This window comes from Pleurodeles waltl, chromosome 1_2, assembly GCF_031143425.1.
Source record: "Pleurodeles waltl isolate 20211129_DDA chromosome 1_2, aPleWal1.hap1.20221129, whole genome shotgun sequence".
Taxonomy (NCBI): Eukaryota; Metazoa; Chordata; class Amphibia; order Caudata; family Salamandridae; genus Pleurodeles; species Pleurodeles waltl.
In genome coordinates, this window is record NC_090437.1 from 812,864,270 (window position 1) to 812,884,423 (window position 20,154).

General features: G+C 40.6%; 1 protein-coding gene across 2 annotated transcripts in view; it reads left to right on the top strand.

Annotated features, from left to right (window-relative positions):
- GALNTL6 (polypeptide N-acetylgalactosaminyltransferase like 6) overlaps positions 1-20,154 on the top strand; it is a 2,249,191-nt gene that overhangs the window by 1,626,224 nt on the left and 602,813 nt on the right. The gene's annotated exons all lie outside the window — the stretch shown is intronic.

Here is a 20,154-nt window from a genome sequence, read left to right on the forward strand (position 1 = left end):
TACAGATTTTCTTTTTTTAACACATTTTGAGTGCATTTCAAGAATTTAATGTTTAACAAATGGGTTAAGGATATTGGGTCCAGTACACAAAAATGTTGTGTATCCACTCATATTTAGGTGTGTGAAAAGTGCACCGTGCTGACACAGGTAACAGATTCTGATACACAAATAGGCTTTGTGGAAATCTCTGTCGGAAGCGTTCATGTCTTTAAACTGAATCTAGAATAGCAGATTTTCTACATTCGTAAATTAAAGACTAGAAAACTGAAACAGTTCTTTCACTGTGAAATTCTGAGTCCATTGGTTAGAGCAGGTGTCAAAGGGATAAACCTGCAACTCTCCCTCTAAAAAAGTAAAGTTAATAAAAAACAATCACCAGGGGGAGCAGACTAGAGCTGGTGTTATGCCTCGCTTGGACAATTATAAACAGGTGCATTTATTTGGGTATGGTGAGGTGTCTGTCGGATTTCACCTTGGATTTTTGCATGCACAAACACACACACCCACACATGCACACACACACTCATCTCTGTTTCACAGCCCTAAACATGTAGTTTTAGAAAATATTGTGTTTCACTCACTTAGTACTCCTACCAATGTGCATATCCTCTCCCTTTCCACTGCCTCTTATTAAGCCCCTCTCATGTGCCCTGCTTGCCATATAATGTATTTTAACATTATATGCCACAGTGATTGTTGGGAATTCTGTAGCTCACCTCCCCCCCCAATCTTATTGACCATGCTATACCCCTGATTATAAGATTGTCTTCACTGGTCTACTCAACATACTCATTGGCTAGTTGCACTGGCCTGAACCAGTTAGCTTAACATTATAAAGTGGTTATGATGCGACTGGTTTGAAAGCACCGTTTTTCCAAAAGAAAGTAGGATCACAATAAGGTTTTTCTACACCAACTACAAAGTATTCCAAGAAAAAGTTCCAAACTATCTGAAGAACTTAGCTCAAAGCTACTAGGGACAGCCCACCCAATATGGCAGAGGACCATTGCCCTCCCCCACTGAAAGGCAGCAGAATAATCAAACAATAATGTAACTATTGTATTATCATTTTATTTTCCGCTTCCTCCTTGTAGGGCTGGGTGGGGCAATCCTTGTCAGCAGCAGGAAGAGGAGTAGTGTGCACTCTGAGTGTGCATGTCGGTTTAACCGACCGCCTAAGGCCGACCAAACGAACATGTGCACTTAGCACTCTCCACCAGGGCTGTTTAGCACAGCCTGAGTGAAGAACCTGTGCAGGTTTCAAGTTTCCAAATGAGTAGCATCTCAAATCCATGCACTTCTCTCATGCTGGGTAACAGCAGGAGAGAAACAGCTGGATTGGGTGTAGAGAGGAGAAGCAGCAAGGCACTGAGGAACACAGATTGTTTTTAAAATTATTCCCGACCCCGTGCGACTCCCTCCCTGTGCGACCCCATGAAGCCTTATCACAAGCAGCCCCACTGCAAGCTACACTCCAGATATATCCCTTTGCTAGGTGGCTAACAATTTGATTTAACTACTTTGTTCAAGTGGATGAAAAATAGACAGACTTTCACAAGAGTACTTGCCCAAGAATCTGGAACTCTCCTGACCCTCATTGAGAACTGAAGTCCATCCCTGTAATTCAGGTAGGTTCTGATAGCAGGACTGTTCAGAATAACTTTCCATCATTTCTTCCAGACATATGCTATGAGTGGGCCACAAAAAATAATGGATTTAATCATCCCTCCATTTGTGCTTTTTCTTTTGTTTTTTCTTCACTTGTGCTCTGAAGTTACTAAACAGTTATACAGCATTTTATAAGAAAAACTCCTTCCTAAATAAATAAATACATTAATTAATTATTTATCTGAAGTTTGTATGCTTTCACAAGATTGGGGTCACAGTGGATAGATGGTGTTTAGCAATTGACAATGTAACAAACACCCACAAATGTGTACCTTTGTGTATTTGAAACCTTATAAATAGTTCAGCAAACTCAATGTGCACATATTCATAAAGTTACATTGAAATCAGCTGTAAGAGCATAAAGTCAGTGTAGAAAAATACTCATACACTTATTTTTTGTGAGAATGTGATGGAAGAAAATTCAGTTACTTTACTGTTAGTCCGAGGGTATATAAAAATCTACTATTTTTGTAGTTTTCCAGGGGTTGGCCATGTAACGCTTGGAACTAAAGAAAGTCTTAATTATTCAAAAATTGTCATAGATCTGCAACTCATGAAGTTATACCATATTTTCGTCAAAAAACTGATCTGATTTTTTAGTTTAAATATTTCTAATCTAGGTTGACTGATGGTGCAAGGGTACATGAGCTATTCATCACATTGTGGATTTCAGTATCATGCAAGCTTTGTTGCTTTCATTCCCTCTGTAAACTCAGGCCTTATTTCTCTCTGGTTACAACGATCATAGCACACAAGTATGATTCAGGGAACCTTTACCATCTCATCCTGCACTGGTTAAATCTTCAGTTTCTGACTTATTTAAAATGACTGCCTTGTCATCATGGCTCTCCTCCTGGGTCAGCTGTCCCATTGGGCTTATGTACGTCTGACCTCATATGGCTTCAGACCCTAGACTCACCCTATTTCCACTCAGGATTGCAGGTTTTTGTTCAATATATTTTTAAATACATGCAGAGAAATAAAATGCAATTTTAGTTCAGTTGCATATGACAGTGCAAAAATGCATGCATGCTAATGTACAAATCTTAGAGTTTAAAATATTTTATTAACTTTCAAAATTAGAAGACAAGTCAAGAAAGTATATGTCTTACAACCAAAAGACAGTCCACATGCACTCAAGCATAGTTCAAATCCAATTTATTGAAGAGATTCCAGCTCCTGTGATGCGTTTAGGCACTAATCAGTGTTCACGCACGGGGTGGTAGTGCTTGATTCAACCTTATATATCCTGTGAACCGCAACACCCAACAACACCAAAGAGGGACTAAAATTGTCTCCATTCACAACAGGCATATATATGGTGGCCATCTTAGAGTAATGAAGGAGGTATTATAAAGTGTGTTAGATTGCCATCCTCTCCAGTGTAACATTGTGCAATGTTATAAAATACTGCTGCAACACATCAAAGCGATAAAAGTATAACATTATAAATATGATGCCCAAATTTATACAACAAAGTTGCTTCATCCAAATTGTGACAACCGGTTACTACATGTTGTCCCTTTTGATACATTGCCCAAAGGTGACCTACAAGGTAAAATGATAGTACACTCAAATAAAACATGTTTTAAAGAACTCTCATTTTATTTGAAGTGCCAGCAAAGAGAAGAATCAATAAGTTTACCCTTTTACCCTTATACAATTTGCAAGGAGCCATAAACAATTAATCAAAATAAAAGCATTTGTTTGTGATAAGGACACTGGACACAATCCCATTACATTTGCTAGCCATATTTGTCTCCAAGTATCCAGGATAAATCTGAGGACATGTTTGTAGTCCAGTATTTACCAAGAACGATCGAGTTAGCTTTATGTAAGTTGTTTAATTGTTTGTAAAATGTAGAAACTGTGTAGGGAGCAGTAGAAAAGGCCCTGATACAGATTTCCCAGTAAGGAATGATATTTTGGTGTACAGTATTTGGAAAAGAGTTAAGTGCAACATTACAAAGCATATCACATTTATGGGCTTCTGTATCAGGTAAAGAAAACTTAGTGCCTGATTTAGAGTTTGACTGATGGGTTACTCCATCACAAACGTGACAGATATCCTGACCACCATATTATGATTTCCATAGGATGTAATAGAATTGTAATGCAGTGGACAGGATATCTGTCATGTTTGAGACAGAGTAACCCGTCCACCAAACCCTAAATCAGGCCTCGGTTTGTAATTGTGAAAATTACAATAAAACACTTTTATCATAGATATACCCAAAGTAAAAAATATCAGCATTTATCCATGAGTTCCAAAATGTGAGAGTAAGAATTAATGTTATCATAGGATTATGCCATAGAGATAGTGTGGTAGAGTCTAAAATAGGTGAAGAAAATGAAGAATCCAAATCATGAATGATTAGTTTAGTAGATGCAGTGGCGTAGAGTGGGTTGTCAGCACCCGGGGCAAGGCAAGTAATTTGCACCCCCTAACCCGGGGCAAGGCAAGTAATTTGCGCCCCCTAACCCGTGGATTTTAGCACTCGAGTCTCTTCCAAGATGTTGCGCCTGGTGCGGCCGGCCCCCCCTACAACCCCACGCTACGCCACTGAGTAGATGTGATTATGGCAGATGATTTGAGAAGCCCATTAGAGTTACTCATAGATAATAATGGCAGCAATGTAAATGGTATGACCAAATGTTGTTCCACTTGGAGCCATTTAGGTGAATGAGAAGTGGCAATGTGTGTAAACCATAAAGAGCCTTTGTTAAAAATAAATGCTTTGTGATAATTAACAAAATCTGGTAAACAAAGTCCCCCATTAAGTTTGGGAAATTTTAATTTAAGAAAGCAAACTTGTGGAAGTTTATGATTCCAAAAAAACTTATAGATAATGCTGTCTCATTTTCTAGAGAATGTGAGAGTCAATTGCAATGGAAGCATTGATAATCTATAAAGAATAAGAAGAATAAGCACCATTTTAATAGATTTGATTTTGCCCCACCAATGAAAGGTGTCATCCAGGACAGTTACAAACTTTATCTGTGACTCTAGTAATCAAGTATTCACATTTTAATGTAATTCAGTGTTTAAGAGAATGTGAATAATGGTTTCCAAAATACTTTTTTCTTTTGCCAAATTTATCAGTATTTTCTAACACATCAGGGGAAGAAACATTCAGGGGAAGGAATTATGTTTTACTGGTGTTCAAGGTGTAACCAGAGATATAGGAGTATTTGTGTATGAGTTTGAGTACCACTGGTGTAGGGGTTGGTGGATTACAAATGTATAATAAAACATTATCTGCATAAGCAGATGTTTTAAGTGTAATGTTTATAATTTCAAATCTTGTGATTCCATTAGAATTTTGGATACTAGAAATAATATTCAATGGCTAGCAAAGAAAGAAGGAGCAGTAATGAACATCCTTGTTCTGTCTATGAAGAAAAGAAAGAGTCAATGAACTTACCATTGATAAAAGGTTGAGCTGAAAGAGAGCAATATAATGCTGATGCAATTTTTAATGGATGTACTTCCACAATTTAGGGAAGATAGTGTAATAAATGAAAATTGCAAGTGAACTTTATCAAAAGCTTTTCCAGCATTGAGAGCATAGAGTCCAGACGGTGACAAAAAGGTGGAGATCGTGTCTATTACATGAAATAAAAATCTTGTGCTATTAACAAAACACCTATTTTTCATGAAACCTCTTTTGATCTACATGTATGAGTGATGATAACATGTTGAATGGGCTTCTAGCTATGGTTTTGTTTTTAATCGTCCAATCTTGATTTATTAGAGAGATAGGTTGATAGTTTGCGACTTTAGTCTGATCTTTGACTGGTTTAGGTAATACTATTATCAATGTTTCATTAAAAGAACCCACAACCATTTCTGAGTTAATGAAATCAGTAATTAAATGATGTAAATGGAGAATAAGGCCAGTAGAGAATGCTTCATAAAGTTCAGCAGGGATACCATCTGGTCCTGGGGATTTTCAAAGTTGAGTTAATCAATAGCTGTTATGATTTCTTCCCTAGATAGAGGTATATCTAGTTGGAAACTGTTGGATTGGAAAAGTTGAGAAAGGTTAGCAAATTTCAAAAAAAGCATCTAGCATTTGAATTGTCAAAGAAATCTGGTTTGTTATATAATGAGGAATAAAATTTAAGGAATTCATCAATGATCTCAGGAATAGATAAAGCAGTCTTACCATCTTCTATATGAATAACATGAATCTGAGTTGTATATTTTTAATGCAAAGATAGTTAACTAGCAATTTCCCAGATTTTTGCTTCTAAGTTCTCTTCTACAGTTTATTCTTTAAGAATTCATAACACAACTTCTACTTATTGGATTTTTTTATTTTGTTCTTTTTCCATTTATTAAATGAAGTACAATTTTTCAAACCAGGTGGAAAAGACTTTCGAAATGTGAATAGTAGAAAGATCAAAATGACCACATTTTAATCCAGCATTTTGAAGTTATGGTCACTCTATTGTGATGTCATTATGGATGGTAGTTGTTCTTTTTGCAAAGTCTTGCTGGATGAAAATGTTATTCTCATTAACCATGAGAGAAGGAACTTCTCTTGCTGTTTTTCTAAACATAACAATATGATGGTGCCAAAGAATTTTAAATATCACTTGTTTTGGTTTGATTTGGCGAAGCTTACAATGAGATGGAATATGATACAGTTTACGAATTTCAAATATCGGATTATTTTGCTTTTAAGAGATTAGGCCATAGATTTTCAAGATAAAGTTGACAGTTATTGCCCTCTTTTCTTCAGGCAAATTGACATTTCTCAAGTTATATTGTCTGTTTTAATTTTCCAAGTCTAACATATGTTTATATATTACTATTCTCGTGGGTGTGGAGATATGCTTTCACTCAAGAGGTGAAGCTATGAAAGGGTCAAAAGGATCATTATGGCCCACCCTCAACAACTGCAATAAGTAGCGTCTACACTGTGCACATGTGAATATAAGGTGCATGCCATGGATTTTTTTCATTTACATATAATTTAAAAATATATATTTAATTGTATCCGGAATTCAAGGGGTTAATTGTGTGCAGTAATGTAAATTACATTGAGGTGGCTGTGTGACTCTTAAGAGAGTTGCATTGATAAATTATATTGTACCACACGTTCCTTCCACTGATCCAAAAGATGAAAGTTTTTTTCCTCTTCTGCTTTAACCCTATTTTACTATTTGTATTCTAACAGTGTTTGTTGACCTATTAATAAAAGGAATATAATTAATATATCAAATTAAAATAATGTGTATATATATGTGTGTGTGTGTGTATATATATATATATATGTATATATATATATATATAATTTAACTGAAAAAAACAAAAGTCATAGGGAGGTTATAGCTAGATTCTGAGTTTACTAGTACAAAACCATAGAAATTCAGAAGTTATAGTTAGAGTTCTTCCAAGTAACTAAAACCTGCAGCTTAAGGTAACCATAACTCTCTCTCTTGCCTTCACAGTTGTCCCATCAATCATTTTATAGCAAATGATGCAGTGAGTATAAGAAAGATGGCATAGGATATGTCATCAATGACATAACATGTGGAGTAATTACCTGTGCATGGCCACGGTGCGAGTTATAGTTACCTTAGGGCGCATGTTTTAGTTACTTGAAAGAACTCTAACTATAACTACTGAATTTCTATGGGTTTGTACGAGTAAATTCAGAACCTAACTATAATGTCCCTGCAGCCTGTGTTTTTTCAGTGAATTTCTATGCTTTTTTAACGTATAGTAATTTTCATTGCTATATGTTAATCCAATGACCGCAGCACACAGCTTTTGGCTGTGCGTGGTGGCAATTGGCCACAGGAGGCAAACCAACCTTGCACAGTGCATGGCCTTCTCCTGAGCACAGTAGAGTTTGCGCACAGGGACGGGCCTGCAGCCAATCCCTGTTGCCAACCCCCGTAACCACCCAACCCGATGCTGCACTGTGGAAGTTGACCGCAGTCTCTCTGGGGTGAGAGAATAAGTGTGAGACGCAGTATCTGGGGGTAAGAGTGGCTGTTAGAGTGTCTGTCTGGGTGTGAGACTGCATACATCAGTGTTTTAGTGGGTGTGTCAGTATGTGTGTGGGTCTGTGAGTGGGTGCATCAGGGTGTCAGTGGGTCTGTGAGTGGGTGTGTGATGTCTGAGTGGGTTTGTGAGTGGGTGTCTGAGTGGGTCTGTGAATGGATGCATGAGAGTCTAAGTAGGACAGAGAGAGCGAAAGAAAGTGAGAGAGAGAGGGATAGAGTATTTTAGTCTTTGATGTCTGATATACTTAGAAAGAGTTATTTGTTTAACATTTATTTTCAAAAATGTTTTTTTTAATAGAATATTTTTTTTAGTAGCAAAGAAATGTGAAATGAGTCCAGCTAGACTCAAACACTTAAAACTCAGTGTGAAGGTCTGTGAACTTCACACTAAGCTACAGTGTTTTCTTTTAAATGTAGGTTTTTTAGACCTTTATTGGCTATCTGGGACCATGAAGAAGCCCTTAATGGCTCCCCTGCGGCCTCTCCTTATTTATTTATTTTATTATTATTCTTTTTTTTGCAAATTGTTTCTTATAATATAATCCCCTTATAGGCTACCTTACACTGCAGGTGAAGCCTAAAGGCTTCCCATGCAGTGCCAATGCTTCAGAAAGCAAGGAGCTTCTTTGACAGCAGCTCCCTGCTTGCTGAAGCATTTGATCTCTGTCCCCTGCACGCATGCAGAGCTGCAGTCAAGCCACAGCAAACAACTATTTCCTGGGGTGGGAACCCCGGACATAGCGGGAGCCGGCCCTGGGGGGTGGCAGTCCCTAGGACCATCAGGGCTCCACGAGGAGGGCCAAGCGGCAACCCTCCAACTAGGACTTAGCCCCTGGGAGGTGGTTTCCCCTGAGGCTTGGAGGTCTGAAAGGGACCCCCTTTCTTTTTTTACACTCTGCCCCAGGGGGTGGTGGTCTCTGGGGCATGGGGGGGCACTGCCACCTACATGTTTTAATTGAAAGTAATGGGGAGGTGACAGTCTCCAGGGCAGTGGGGGGTCACAGGTCCCCCAGTGTTTTTTAAAAGAAAGGCCTGGGGAGGTGCTGGTCCCCAGGGTAGCGGGTAGCCCGCAGCTCCCCTGCATATTTTAAGAAAGCCCTGGGGAGGAGGTTGGAGGTTGTCCACAGGGCAGTGGGGGGTGCTGCAGGCACCTCTGCATATTTAAAAATGAAAGCCCTGGGGAGGTCGTGGTCCCCAGGACAGTGAGGGGTTGTGCCCCTTGCTTATTAATAAATGAAAGTTCCAGGGAGGTGGTGGCCCCACACAAAATTTGTAATGCCTCCGGGACCTGGTCCACCTGGGGCCTAATAAAAAAACAAGTGGGGAAGTCCCCACTTGTTTTTTTTTTTATTTTGTTTGCCACAAATTCACAAATATCGCAAAACCACCACAAAAAAAAAAAATCTGCAGATGTCCCTCTGAGACACCCCACCAGTGCTGAGGGGTCAGGGTGTCTTTACCCTCTTCCTTTTTATTTTATTTTTACTGTTCTTTTTCTGGGACTGAAGCCGAATCCCAAGAAGGCTGCCAACACTTCCTGGTTTGAAGTTTTGGCAGCCAATCAGAGCTGTGCATTTCCCCACACGAGCTCGTCTTTGTTCACAAATTCTTTGTGGTTAGAGATATTCAAATTTGAATTTCCCTAAATTTCTCAAATACTACTGAATTGATTCGCACCAAATAAGCCAATGCATAATCTGCGTACCGACAGCTAGCTTTCTGCCAAATTTGCCATCATTTCATCCAGTGGTTCGGCTTTTATTTGTGTCTACAGAATCTTCCAAAAATTAACATGAGAAAAGCATCCTTTTTTGAGCCCCATTTTTCTCAGCCCCTGTTTGACGGCTCACTACCTCACCACAAAACTTTCCATGTGCACGAGAATCACAGCTACACTTTTTTTTTGAAAATTCCATGGAGATTTGTGAAATGGTGCCAAACATATAGACAAGTCAAAAAATGCCTTTCCTATGGAAACATGGCTATATATATATATATATATATATATATAAATAAATATATACATATGTGTGTGTGTGTGTGTATATATTTATATATATATATATATATATATATATGTGTAATATATATATATATGTGTAATATATAACAGAACTATCAGTTTGTCCTCTTTGCTCCTGTAGGCAAATCAGGAAATGCACTCTTTGTATGTGGCTGCAAAATGTGGCGCATCCCATAGCCGAAATCCACTACTACAATATCACTTAAAAAAACATTTGACCTGGAGGGCACAAGTGCACTACAATACCACAACATGCATATTGCTAAGGGTGAGTACAGTGTTAAAACTTGCACATCCCCATGTTCAGTCAGCTATTTATGGGAGAGCATTATGCAATAAATATAATAGGTTCAGACTAGAACACACCATTAATCACTAGTGCGCAAACTAGCTCGAAATACCTAAAGTAAACAATCAAAGTCGTCCACGTGTGTAACAGAAAGGACACAATCTCTGGATTTCAGGACTTCCGAGGATAATTACGTGTCTGCTGCGCTAAAGCTTTCTGTTGCATGTTCCCCCGCCACATTCACGGCGGATCGGGTTACATATTCAGCAATTCCTCTGACAGCAAATAGCTACTGCAGTTTGTAAAGTATTTTCAAAATGTGTTGGCTTTGGCTTATTTGAGTGCTAATGCATTGGGACCATCTTTATACAGGCAAGATTGGCGTTGGGAGTGCAAGTAATTGTTGCCAGGGGATGAGGGGTCCTCTGGAGCCTCAATGTCTGGAAACTGAAGGCACCATTTACTGTACAGCTTCGCACCGTCCTCTCCGCCTTCCCTTCATAGCAGCTGATAATGCAGCTAGGGAAGATGGGCGCTAGGGACGGTGCTGTACTTACTAAGCTCTTAGTTAGGTTACAGTATAACTGCTGAAATACACAGAAGTATTCCACGTCGAGAATTGGGATTTACTGTGAAGAGAATGGCTTAAAGGATTCACTCCACTTAAGCTGAAGAATGTCTGGATGAGGTCGTGCACAAAAAGCACGCCTGCTACACCCCCTCCTTTGCTTAGCAAGTGTGTGATGGCAGGGGACTTTCTTAGAACGAAGGGGATTTGTGTAAATAAACTCTATGCAGAGATAGCTTTGCAGTCACAGCAGAGTGCCTCGTTAAGCAGTGCTGTCTTTGAGTCACTTGCTATTTATTCCACTTCTCTCTTGTGGTATTATCTACTGTGTGCATGTGTCTCTCAGTGTCAAAGATCGCCTATCTATCTTCAGACACAGAAAGGAGGTTGAACGATAAAGTGATGGGGATCGTAGTACAGGACCACACGTTGGGCCAAATGGTGCAAACGAAAAAAACGATGTACACAGCTTGCTAAGTGTAGTATCTACAAGATCCTTTGTCTTCATCCACGGAAAGCAAAGCACACACCGAGCAAGGCGCCCAACCCAAGAAATTATACAGTTACATTAACATGCCTCACCCGCAAAAGAACCACCAGAAGTCGAGCAATCAATTTGCTACCTCCTCTGCCCTAGAACTGGAATCATGTCTCATGAAAACTAGCAGATGCAAAATATAAACTACAAGAAATGAATGTTTTATTTGCACAAGACCGCAAAACGTGCCTATGCGATTTTAAACAAAAGCTTCATAACACACGAAAGAGCATAGTATAAATGCAGCTTTACTCCAAACAAAGGCAACAAATGAACATGTTAGAAATATATGATATAGGGCAGAGCACACTTGTAAGGAGGACAACACATACAGTTATAATCATTTAACCCATAGCCAGAAATCCTCAGCTGTTCATGTGCTGTGCTCCTGCAGTACTTAACTGAAAAAGCCACTAAAGTACTCCCAATATTATCCGCCTCCCATCCTTAATATATGAATAAAGGAAACACCCAACTATAGAAAATGCTGGCTTCATAGAAAATGTACCAATGAAAAAGCACTGCAAACAAAAGTGACTAATGTACTGACAACCTGATACCTATTCCCTCCCATTTGGCTTATCATGTCCCTTTACAGAGGATGCCAAAATGCACTGGACAAACATAAAACAGCTTCTACTGCCTTGTTAGAAATTGGCTTTCTGGTTGGCTGAGGGCAGGAACCACAATTCTAATCAGGGTAAGCCACAAACACACCCTGGTAGCCTGGCACAGAGCAGTCTGTCTTAAATCAAGAGACAATGTGTGAAGTATTTGTGCAACACTTCAAACAGTAGAACAGTGAAAGCACCACAGAAAAAGATGCCACACCTGGTTAAAATGATAGAACTTAACTCAGTGAGTGCAAAAAAATAATATTCTAAAACTACAAAAATCTAATAAGCTGAACCAGAGTTATGCATTTTTAAAGAATAAACTTAATGTAGTGGTTAAAAGAATAAAGTGTCAACCGGGGCTATCTGGTCATGCTAGACCAGTTGAAATCTGAAATTTCAAGCCGACCTCAATGGACTGCAGATCACATACAGAGACAAGCCTTGGCCCACTGCAAAGTACCTTGTTTGCGTTGATGTCAAGGGAGATGTAAGGTGCAGGGGAGGCAATGCTTTGTCATCAATCCTTAGGATGGAGGCCATGAGTCGGTTCTAAGCTATGCAAAGTCAGAGATGTGTCTGGGGTGGAGGAGATGTGCTATGCTATTGGTGATGCAATGCACTCAATCCTCGCAGCTGCAGTGATGCATCAGCATCAGTGGAGATGTACCATTTCCGAGCAATGGAATGGTGTTCATGCATGGATTCCTCCTCGAGCAACACTTTATACCCATTTCCAGCATTGGATTGGCACAACTTGGCAGGGCAACATTCACAGATGGCAGACTTCAGATGCTGTAGCAAGTGAGTTGAAAGTCTCTTATGTCCCTGAGACATCAGAAAAGAGGAGACCATTAAGCTGGCCCATGAAGCCCCTCTAGGTGTTGGGTTCAAGTGTTATGGGTCCGGTCCTTCTCACTCAGGCAAGGAGGGCAGCAGGCAGCACAGCAAGAAAGCAGTTCTTCCAGAGCAGCAGTCCAGCAGAGTGGCAGTCCTTCAGCAGCACAACAGTCCTTTGTCCTGGCAGAGTATCCAAAGGTCCAGAAGTGTACTGAGTTGGTAGGGTCAGAGGCCCAGTTCTTATATGCACTGGTGCCATTGAATTTGGAAAGACTTCATTCAATGGGTTTAAAGTGTACAGAGATCCTCCATTTCTGCCCTGGCTCCAGACTTACTACAGGGGGTAAAGCAGTCTGTGTGGCTGTCTGGAGGGAATGCTCAAAGCCCAGCTGTCCCCCACCCCAGACATGTTTTGGAGACAGGCTGCAGGCAGAGAGGGCTAAGAGCAAGAAAGTGCCAACTTTCTAAAAGTCGCATTTTCAAACTTGTAACAATAAATTTGACTTTACTATTAAAGAGGATTTATCATTGCAATTCCATAGGTACTGAACATGAGAGAGCTACCTCCTCTCAACCAGGAATTACAGATTATTAAATGTAATAAGGAGTCCCCAATGTTAACCTATGAGATTGGGAGTTTTTCACTAGCACAATATTTAAAACTTAAAAGTACATATCCTTCCTTTTTAATTACACAACATCCTACTCTATGGGGTACCTATGGTCTACTTTAGGAGTGACATATGTAATAAAAGGGGAGTTTAAGGCTTGACAAGGGGTTCAAATGCCAAGTCTACATGGCAGTGTAACACTGCATTCAGGCTGCAATGGTAGGCCTGGGACTTGTTTCAAAGGTCTGCTTAAGTGTGTGGTACAGGCAGTGATGCAGGCTTGTACTGGTTAGCAGTGGTAAAGTGCACAGAGTCACCAACAAAAACAAATTCAGCAAAATTCAAGGCAAGCAGGCAAAAGGTTTCAGTGAAGACCACCCTAACGTGGTCAGGTCTAACACTGCGATACCATTGACAATATCAATCATATCATTTAAGTATCAAGAAGTCAAAAACACAGCCCTTTGCCTTCTTCACCTAAATAGGCATACCAGCATCAACATTTTGTTAATATGTGATGGCAAGCCACATGCAACTGAATACTCCATATGACTGCCACATGTGTGGTATGACATAGACTTCCTGGGTACCAGTACAGTGTCTCTACAAATGAACAAATTATTCTTTGTGAAAATGCTGTATAGTCTCTGTGAAAATATACTTTTAGATGGATAGACCACACATGCCCACACTAAGTAAAACCTCTACACATTTATTCTGCTACTCCTCTCACTTTAATCCACAAGAGATATCACATACTTCTGTTAAGAGTGTCCAAAAATACCCTATCAAATTAGACAAACAAGAACAGAGGATGTATAACAAAGTACTTGTTCCAACACAATGATCATCTCAGCTCTCATTTGGGTGCTCAGAGATGCTTGGCCCCATATATGTTTGCAGAAGTGTGTATGAAAACGTTTATTTATTGAAGCGAGTGAGAACTCACTTCAAATAATAGTCACAATCCTTGTCGGGGTGAACCACAAAAGCCACTAAATAAGCCTGTGCTTAACGCTCTGGCAGCTTGACACAAAAGCAGTCAGACCTACTTAAACAGTATTAAAACAGAGAAAAAAAACAATTTCGAAAATTAGTGAATAATTTAATAAATAAACTGACCTCTATATGACAAAATCTAATCACTATATCCTCAGCTCTGATTTTAGAGTTTAAGGTTAAAAATGGTGCCAAAAGTTATGAAGTGCCAACTGCAGATATCTGGTTGCTCAGGACGCGATCAAAGTCACATGTTTAGACCCACTGGGATGTTGTGCTGACCGTATACAGGATCAAATTTGTGCCAATGGAACCTTTACTTTCTGACTTTGTGCGTGGGCTGTCTGGCGTGACTCTGCAGGGCTTTACGTTGTGCTGCATTGGATCCTATAAGGCCTTCAGTGAAGAGATACATTGTGCGGCTCTGTGTTACAGGATGATGTAGTGTGCTGGATCTGTGAGGCATTCAGTGAGGAGTTGCACAGCTCTGCGTGGCTTAGTGTTGCATAGCAATGGATCTGGTGAAGCCTTTGTAAGGAATTGTGGGGCTCTACGTCGGTTCCAGTAAAGCCTTCAGTGAGGAGCTACAAGTTGTTGCTCTATATGGCTCTGTGTCACTCAGTGTAGAACTGCATGGTTCTTGGTAAAGCCTTTTGCTAGGAGCTTCGTGATTCTGTGGCCTCTACATTACTTCCTGGAAACCTTCAGATAGGTAGGAAGAAATGTAAGTTGACTCCGAACAAGTGTCAAGGACCCTGTCAAAGGCACTTGGGGGTCATGATTCTCTCCCACAGAGATCAGCAGAGGAAACTGGGCCAAATCAGCTGGAAACCAGGAAAGGCCTCTGGAAGCCTGGTGTGTCCCTGTAGCTCCAACAGGAAATTAGCCTCATGACCCCTGGAGTCGCCTCTTGGATCCTGGGTTGAAGGCAAGGAGGTGCAGTCTTCCTTCAGGAATTTTCAGACAGCAGGACATTCCTTCTTCTGATCTTCACAAGTCCAGAGGTTTTCTGATTGCAGGTTCTAGGGGTGCTATTTCAATGCCCAGTGCCCTCCTGTGGGTGGAGGGCACTCCTTTGCCTAACCTTAAAACTGGTTCTGGTCAGTTCATCTCTTCTCTTGGGTTTGGCTCCAGCATGACCAGTGAAACAAATGCAGGCGCAGCCCTGGTGTCAGGGCAGGCCCCTTTCAAGTGTAATCAGGGCAGGGGCACAGCTCCTTTCTAGCCATCCTGTCAAAAAGACCCACGGGACCCCACTCCCAGGCCCTTTGTCCACTTTCTGGAGAAACGTGCATCTCACTCGAGGGAGTCAGAAGGGGACTGGTAACTTCTGAACACTGGCAGTAAAGTAGTTTTAGGTTCAGACTAGAAAAGGACAACTTTCTAAAAGTGTAATTTCCAAAATAGGTTGGATTTTAAATTCCTATTTTAATGAGTCCTTGAATCATTTTTCTGGCTAGACCCATAATTAAGTTGTGCTTTATAAGGAGTTATGGTGTAACCCAGTGCCCTTCTATGGGAAAGCCAGGCTTACCCCAGTGAAAAACAACTTTGGAGGTTTAAGCTGCCATGACATATAAAAGCTTACATATACATATCCTGCATCGTAAATGCCATCCATGCTTCTTATGAGCATTTAGGACTTACCTTAAGGGTGACTTACAAGTGTTAAAAAGGAAGGTTTAGGCCTGGCAAAAGGTTTATTTTGGTAGGTCGACATGGCAGTTTTTAACTGCACTGCCGACTGTAATATCAGGCCTAAGACATGTTTTTCAGTGCTACTGTAGTGGGTGGCTCAATGAGTGCTCTCATCCACTAGTAGCATATAATGTATAGGCCCTGTGCTCCAGTGGTACCATATGCTAGAGATTTATAAGTAAATTAAATGTAGCAATCAGGTGTTTATCAAATTTATCATGTTTGGAAAGGAGAGCACAAGCACTTTACCACTAGTTTGCACGAGTAAAGTGCACAGAGTTCTAGGACCCAAAAAATTGTTTCAACAACAAAAGGCAAACAATCTGGGGTACCCCTGCATAAAGGGCAACTTTCCAACGAAGGGCATAGAAAGGAGCCAGGTTCTGCCATTGATTACATGGGTAATGATGAGTTCTTATGGGAATTCAGTCTGTACAAAGAACTTATTAGAGCCTCTAGGCTTTTGCACTCAAAGAAATACTATTATTGACAGGAACACAGGTTTCACATTATTACAAGGGGTATGCTCAGGCTTCCTTTTTGAATCCTAATCTGACTCTCTGGGCATTTTGGGCCAGATGTATCAAAAAAGCCTTTTCTGATTCGGTAGTAGTGATTTTGAAGAAATCGCTATTTATGAATCGCAAAATGCTATGTATCATATTTGCGATTCGGTAATAGCGATTTCTTAAAAATCGCAAATGCTATTAACGAATCGCAAATTGTGATACCGGCCCCATTTGCACCTATGGGCCCGTAGGCCCATATTTGCGATTTTTTTTTGCATTTCCCAAATTGCGAATTCCTAAGTGGAATTTGCAAATTTGAGAATTGCAAAACCCAGGGTGCTGGGGGCCTAAGACCCCTTCTGCTGCACCCCAAGAATTTTTCAAGGACATGTAAGGTGCACACTTGCCAAAGCGGCATGTGTGTGTTACATGTCAATTTAAAAAATGCATTTTTAAAGCATTTTTAAAATTTGCACATGGTTACCACCAAGTTCAAAAACAACAAGTGATGGACGGAATGCTGAACATTGTCAAACACTCACCCCCAGTCATAGATCTGGGTTTAATCCATCGTTCAACTTGGTGGTAAAAGCGATTCCTTAATGCCCAATTCACTTTAAGGAATTGCTTGTTACATGTGGTTTAGAAATCACAAATAAGGATTCCTTATGTAATTCTCTAAATGGGCTCGCAATTTTAAGGAATTGCTATTTTAGCAATTCCTTAAATTTGCATTGCGAATACCTTTCACAAATACTGAAAGGCATTTTTGCATTTGCAAACGGCCATTTTGCGTATGCAAAAATGGATCATACAACTGTCCCTAAATTGTCTAACTTTGTTGGAGTTTATTCACTGCTCCTCCCCACTTAACAATCCAGTTTCCCACTATGACTTAAGTGTAGTGCAAGATATTATTGTTGCAAATTTGAGTCACTTTGCTTATTAGGTTGCAGACATCCCCTTCTTTGATCTTGACATCAGACATGCACCAACCACACCTAATCATATGAGGGACTGGGGAGAAGAAAGAGGACTGCATAAATCAATGAGACTCAAACTCACTCTAAATTGTAACAATTGGATCACCTCCAGTTTTTCAGAATCCCCTGTTCAACTGCCTCCTACTTCAACAACCTTTGTATGATTAGGGCTTTGGCTTACCAATCACTTTCTGAGACATGAAAGAGATGTGCTTAAATAACCCATAGTTTCCTAGTGTCTGCCTGACAACATATACTGCACATATGCACAGGACATGGCAGAAAAGGGGTCCATACATCTGAAGGCCATAGGAGGTCAGTTCTCAAGTTTCTCAGCTAATAGAACCATTCACCTCTAGGCTTCTTGCAGTGCTTAATTTGTAACAAACTAAGGATCAGGGCTCAATATATTTCACCGGAAGCCACTGTCAAATACCGGTGCCACTGTTACCTATTAGCCATCACACATCAACAACTATGACAATTTAACCAAAGCAGAAAAAATACCAGAGCAATTCATTGTTCTTTTATTTTATTGATCTTTTTAAACGCACTGCTGCTTTTCTCCAAAAATATACAGACAGGGCCTCCGGGTGGTGGCCTGTTAGAAATAAATGCCAGTGTTAAGAAATAAGTGACAGTGCTGAGCACCGCCAAACACGGGCTTCTTGTTAAATGAACAAGGATACAGCCTTGGCCCTTCTTCAGTCAAAGTCCAATAATCCTTTATTCTTTTCAGGCTCGTTCTCGGTGGGATACACTGTTCGAATATCATGTTGTTTTGAAATGATATTGATCTAGCTGAGTTTGTAATCATTTAAATGGGAACACATTTGGTTGTTCTCTTGAAACAATGGTAAGGTAATTCTGTGGAGTTTCACATTGATTTCTATTAGGTGTAATTAGTGTTCGGAACTCCCGGCTCTGATTTTCTATTTGGGACTTAGGAGTACAGATTCTTAAGGTCTTGCTTGTTTCCTCTCAGCTGCTCAACTAAATGCAACAATTAACTAAAAAAAAGTTTTTATTTCGACTGTAACTGCAGTTACTGCGAGAGCCACTCCTCAGTACGGCTTTTGGATATTTGTATTATTTGTTTTTTATTTGGACAGCATTTGTTTCTGTTGTCGATCTCTCCGTTTACCAGTGCTTTTTTCAGTGGTTTTTAGGATGCGAAAACTCTTTTTATACCTGCTTTCCTATTTAGACAGAAAGCTTAGCATAGGTTCCTGGTAGAACTTTGTGAACCAGGTTTTGCATCCATGAAGAGATAATGCCCATGAAGGAGAAGTATGGAAGCAAGACGCAAAGTACTGTAGAAAGAATGACGTGTGTGCTTCCGTCATATATCAATTAACAAATGCGCATGACCAACTACTGTCAGGGGCCTACGTGTTTCTGTGTTCAATTTGCTCCTTGCCAGTAATACAAGTTTTATTCTTAGTGGGCTGTCACATGCTGTGGTTGATAAAGTTAGGAGCGTTGATTTTATTGATGGGGACCTATTCCTTGTAGCGTTATGAAACTACGGCCCCATCAAAAGTCGTCATAGAAAGGAAATCATTGCGTTGTCCAACACACAACATTCTACTAAAAATCTCCTCATTTTTTATTAGAGATTTAGGGGCATATTTATACTCTGTTTGCGCCGGAATTGCGTCGTTTTTTTTTACGCAATTCCGACGCAAAACTAACTCCATATTTATACTTTGGCGTTAGACGCGTCTAGCGCCAAAGTCCATGGAGTTTGCGTCATTTTTTAGCGTGGACACCTACTTTGCGTTAATGATATGCAAGGTAGGCGTTCCCGTCTAAAATATGGGCTCCGAGGCATGTGCGCCGTATTTACACTCCCGGGCAAAATTCACGCCCGGGAGTGGGCGGGTCCAAAAAAATGACATACGGCCGCTTTTGCGCCGTTTTTAAGCGCCTGGACAAGGCAGGCGTTAAGGGACCTGTGGGCTCGGAAGGAGCCCAGAGGTGCCCTCCCATGCCCCCAGGGAAACCCCCTGTCACCCTTGCCCCACCCCAGGAGGACACCCAAGGCTGGAGGGACCCATCCCAGGGACATTAAGGTAAGTTCCGGTAACTATTTTTTTTAAAAAAAATTGTGGCATAGGGGGGCCTGATTTGTGCCTCCCTACATGCCACTATGCACAATGACCATGCCCAGGGGACAGAAGTCCCCTGGGCATGGCCATTGGGCAAGGGGGCATGACTCCTGTCTTTGCTAAGACAGGAGTCATTTCTATGGGGGTTGGGAGTCGAAAAAATGGCGCAAATCGGGTTGAGGCGAAAAATTTGCCTCAGCCTGACTTGCCCCATTTTTTGGCGCCCAAGCTCCATATCCCCCTACGCCGGCGCTGCCTGGTGTATGTCGTTTTTTTCCACGCACACCAGGCAGCGCCGGCGGCTAACGTCATTGATTAAATACAGCGCCCGCATGGCGCTTCAGAATGGCGTTAGCCGGCGCTAATTTTTTTGACGCAAAACTGCGTTAGCGCAGTTTTGCGTCAAAAAGTATAAATATGGCCCTTAGCCCTTTAAACAAAAAGCCTGCTTTAGTCCATAATTATTCTTTAACTGTCGTTGTGTAAAAGTAGTCCCATGCAAAGTAGTATGGCGCAGAATCAAAACCTGTCGTTTTCCATTTCTAATTTAATGTTTTTCACAGAAAGTGCCAATGCAGTCACTGTTTTGACCGTATTTTTACACCTTCATCATGCTTATTTACAAAAATAACATGTTTTATTTTATGTGCTGGGACTGAACGCCATGGTAGTTATATCACTT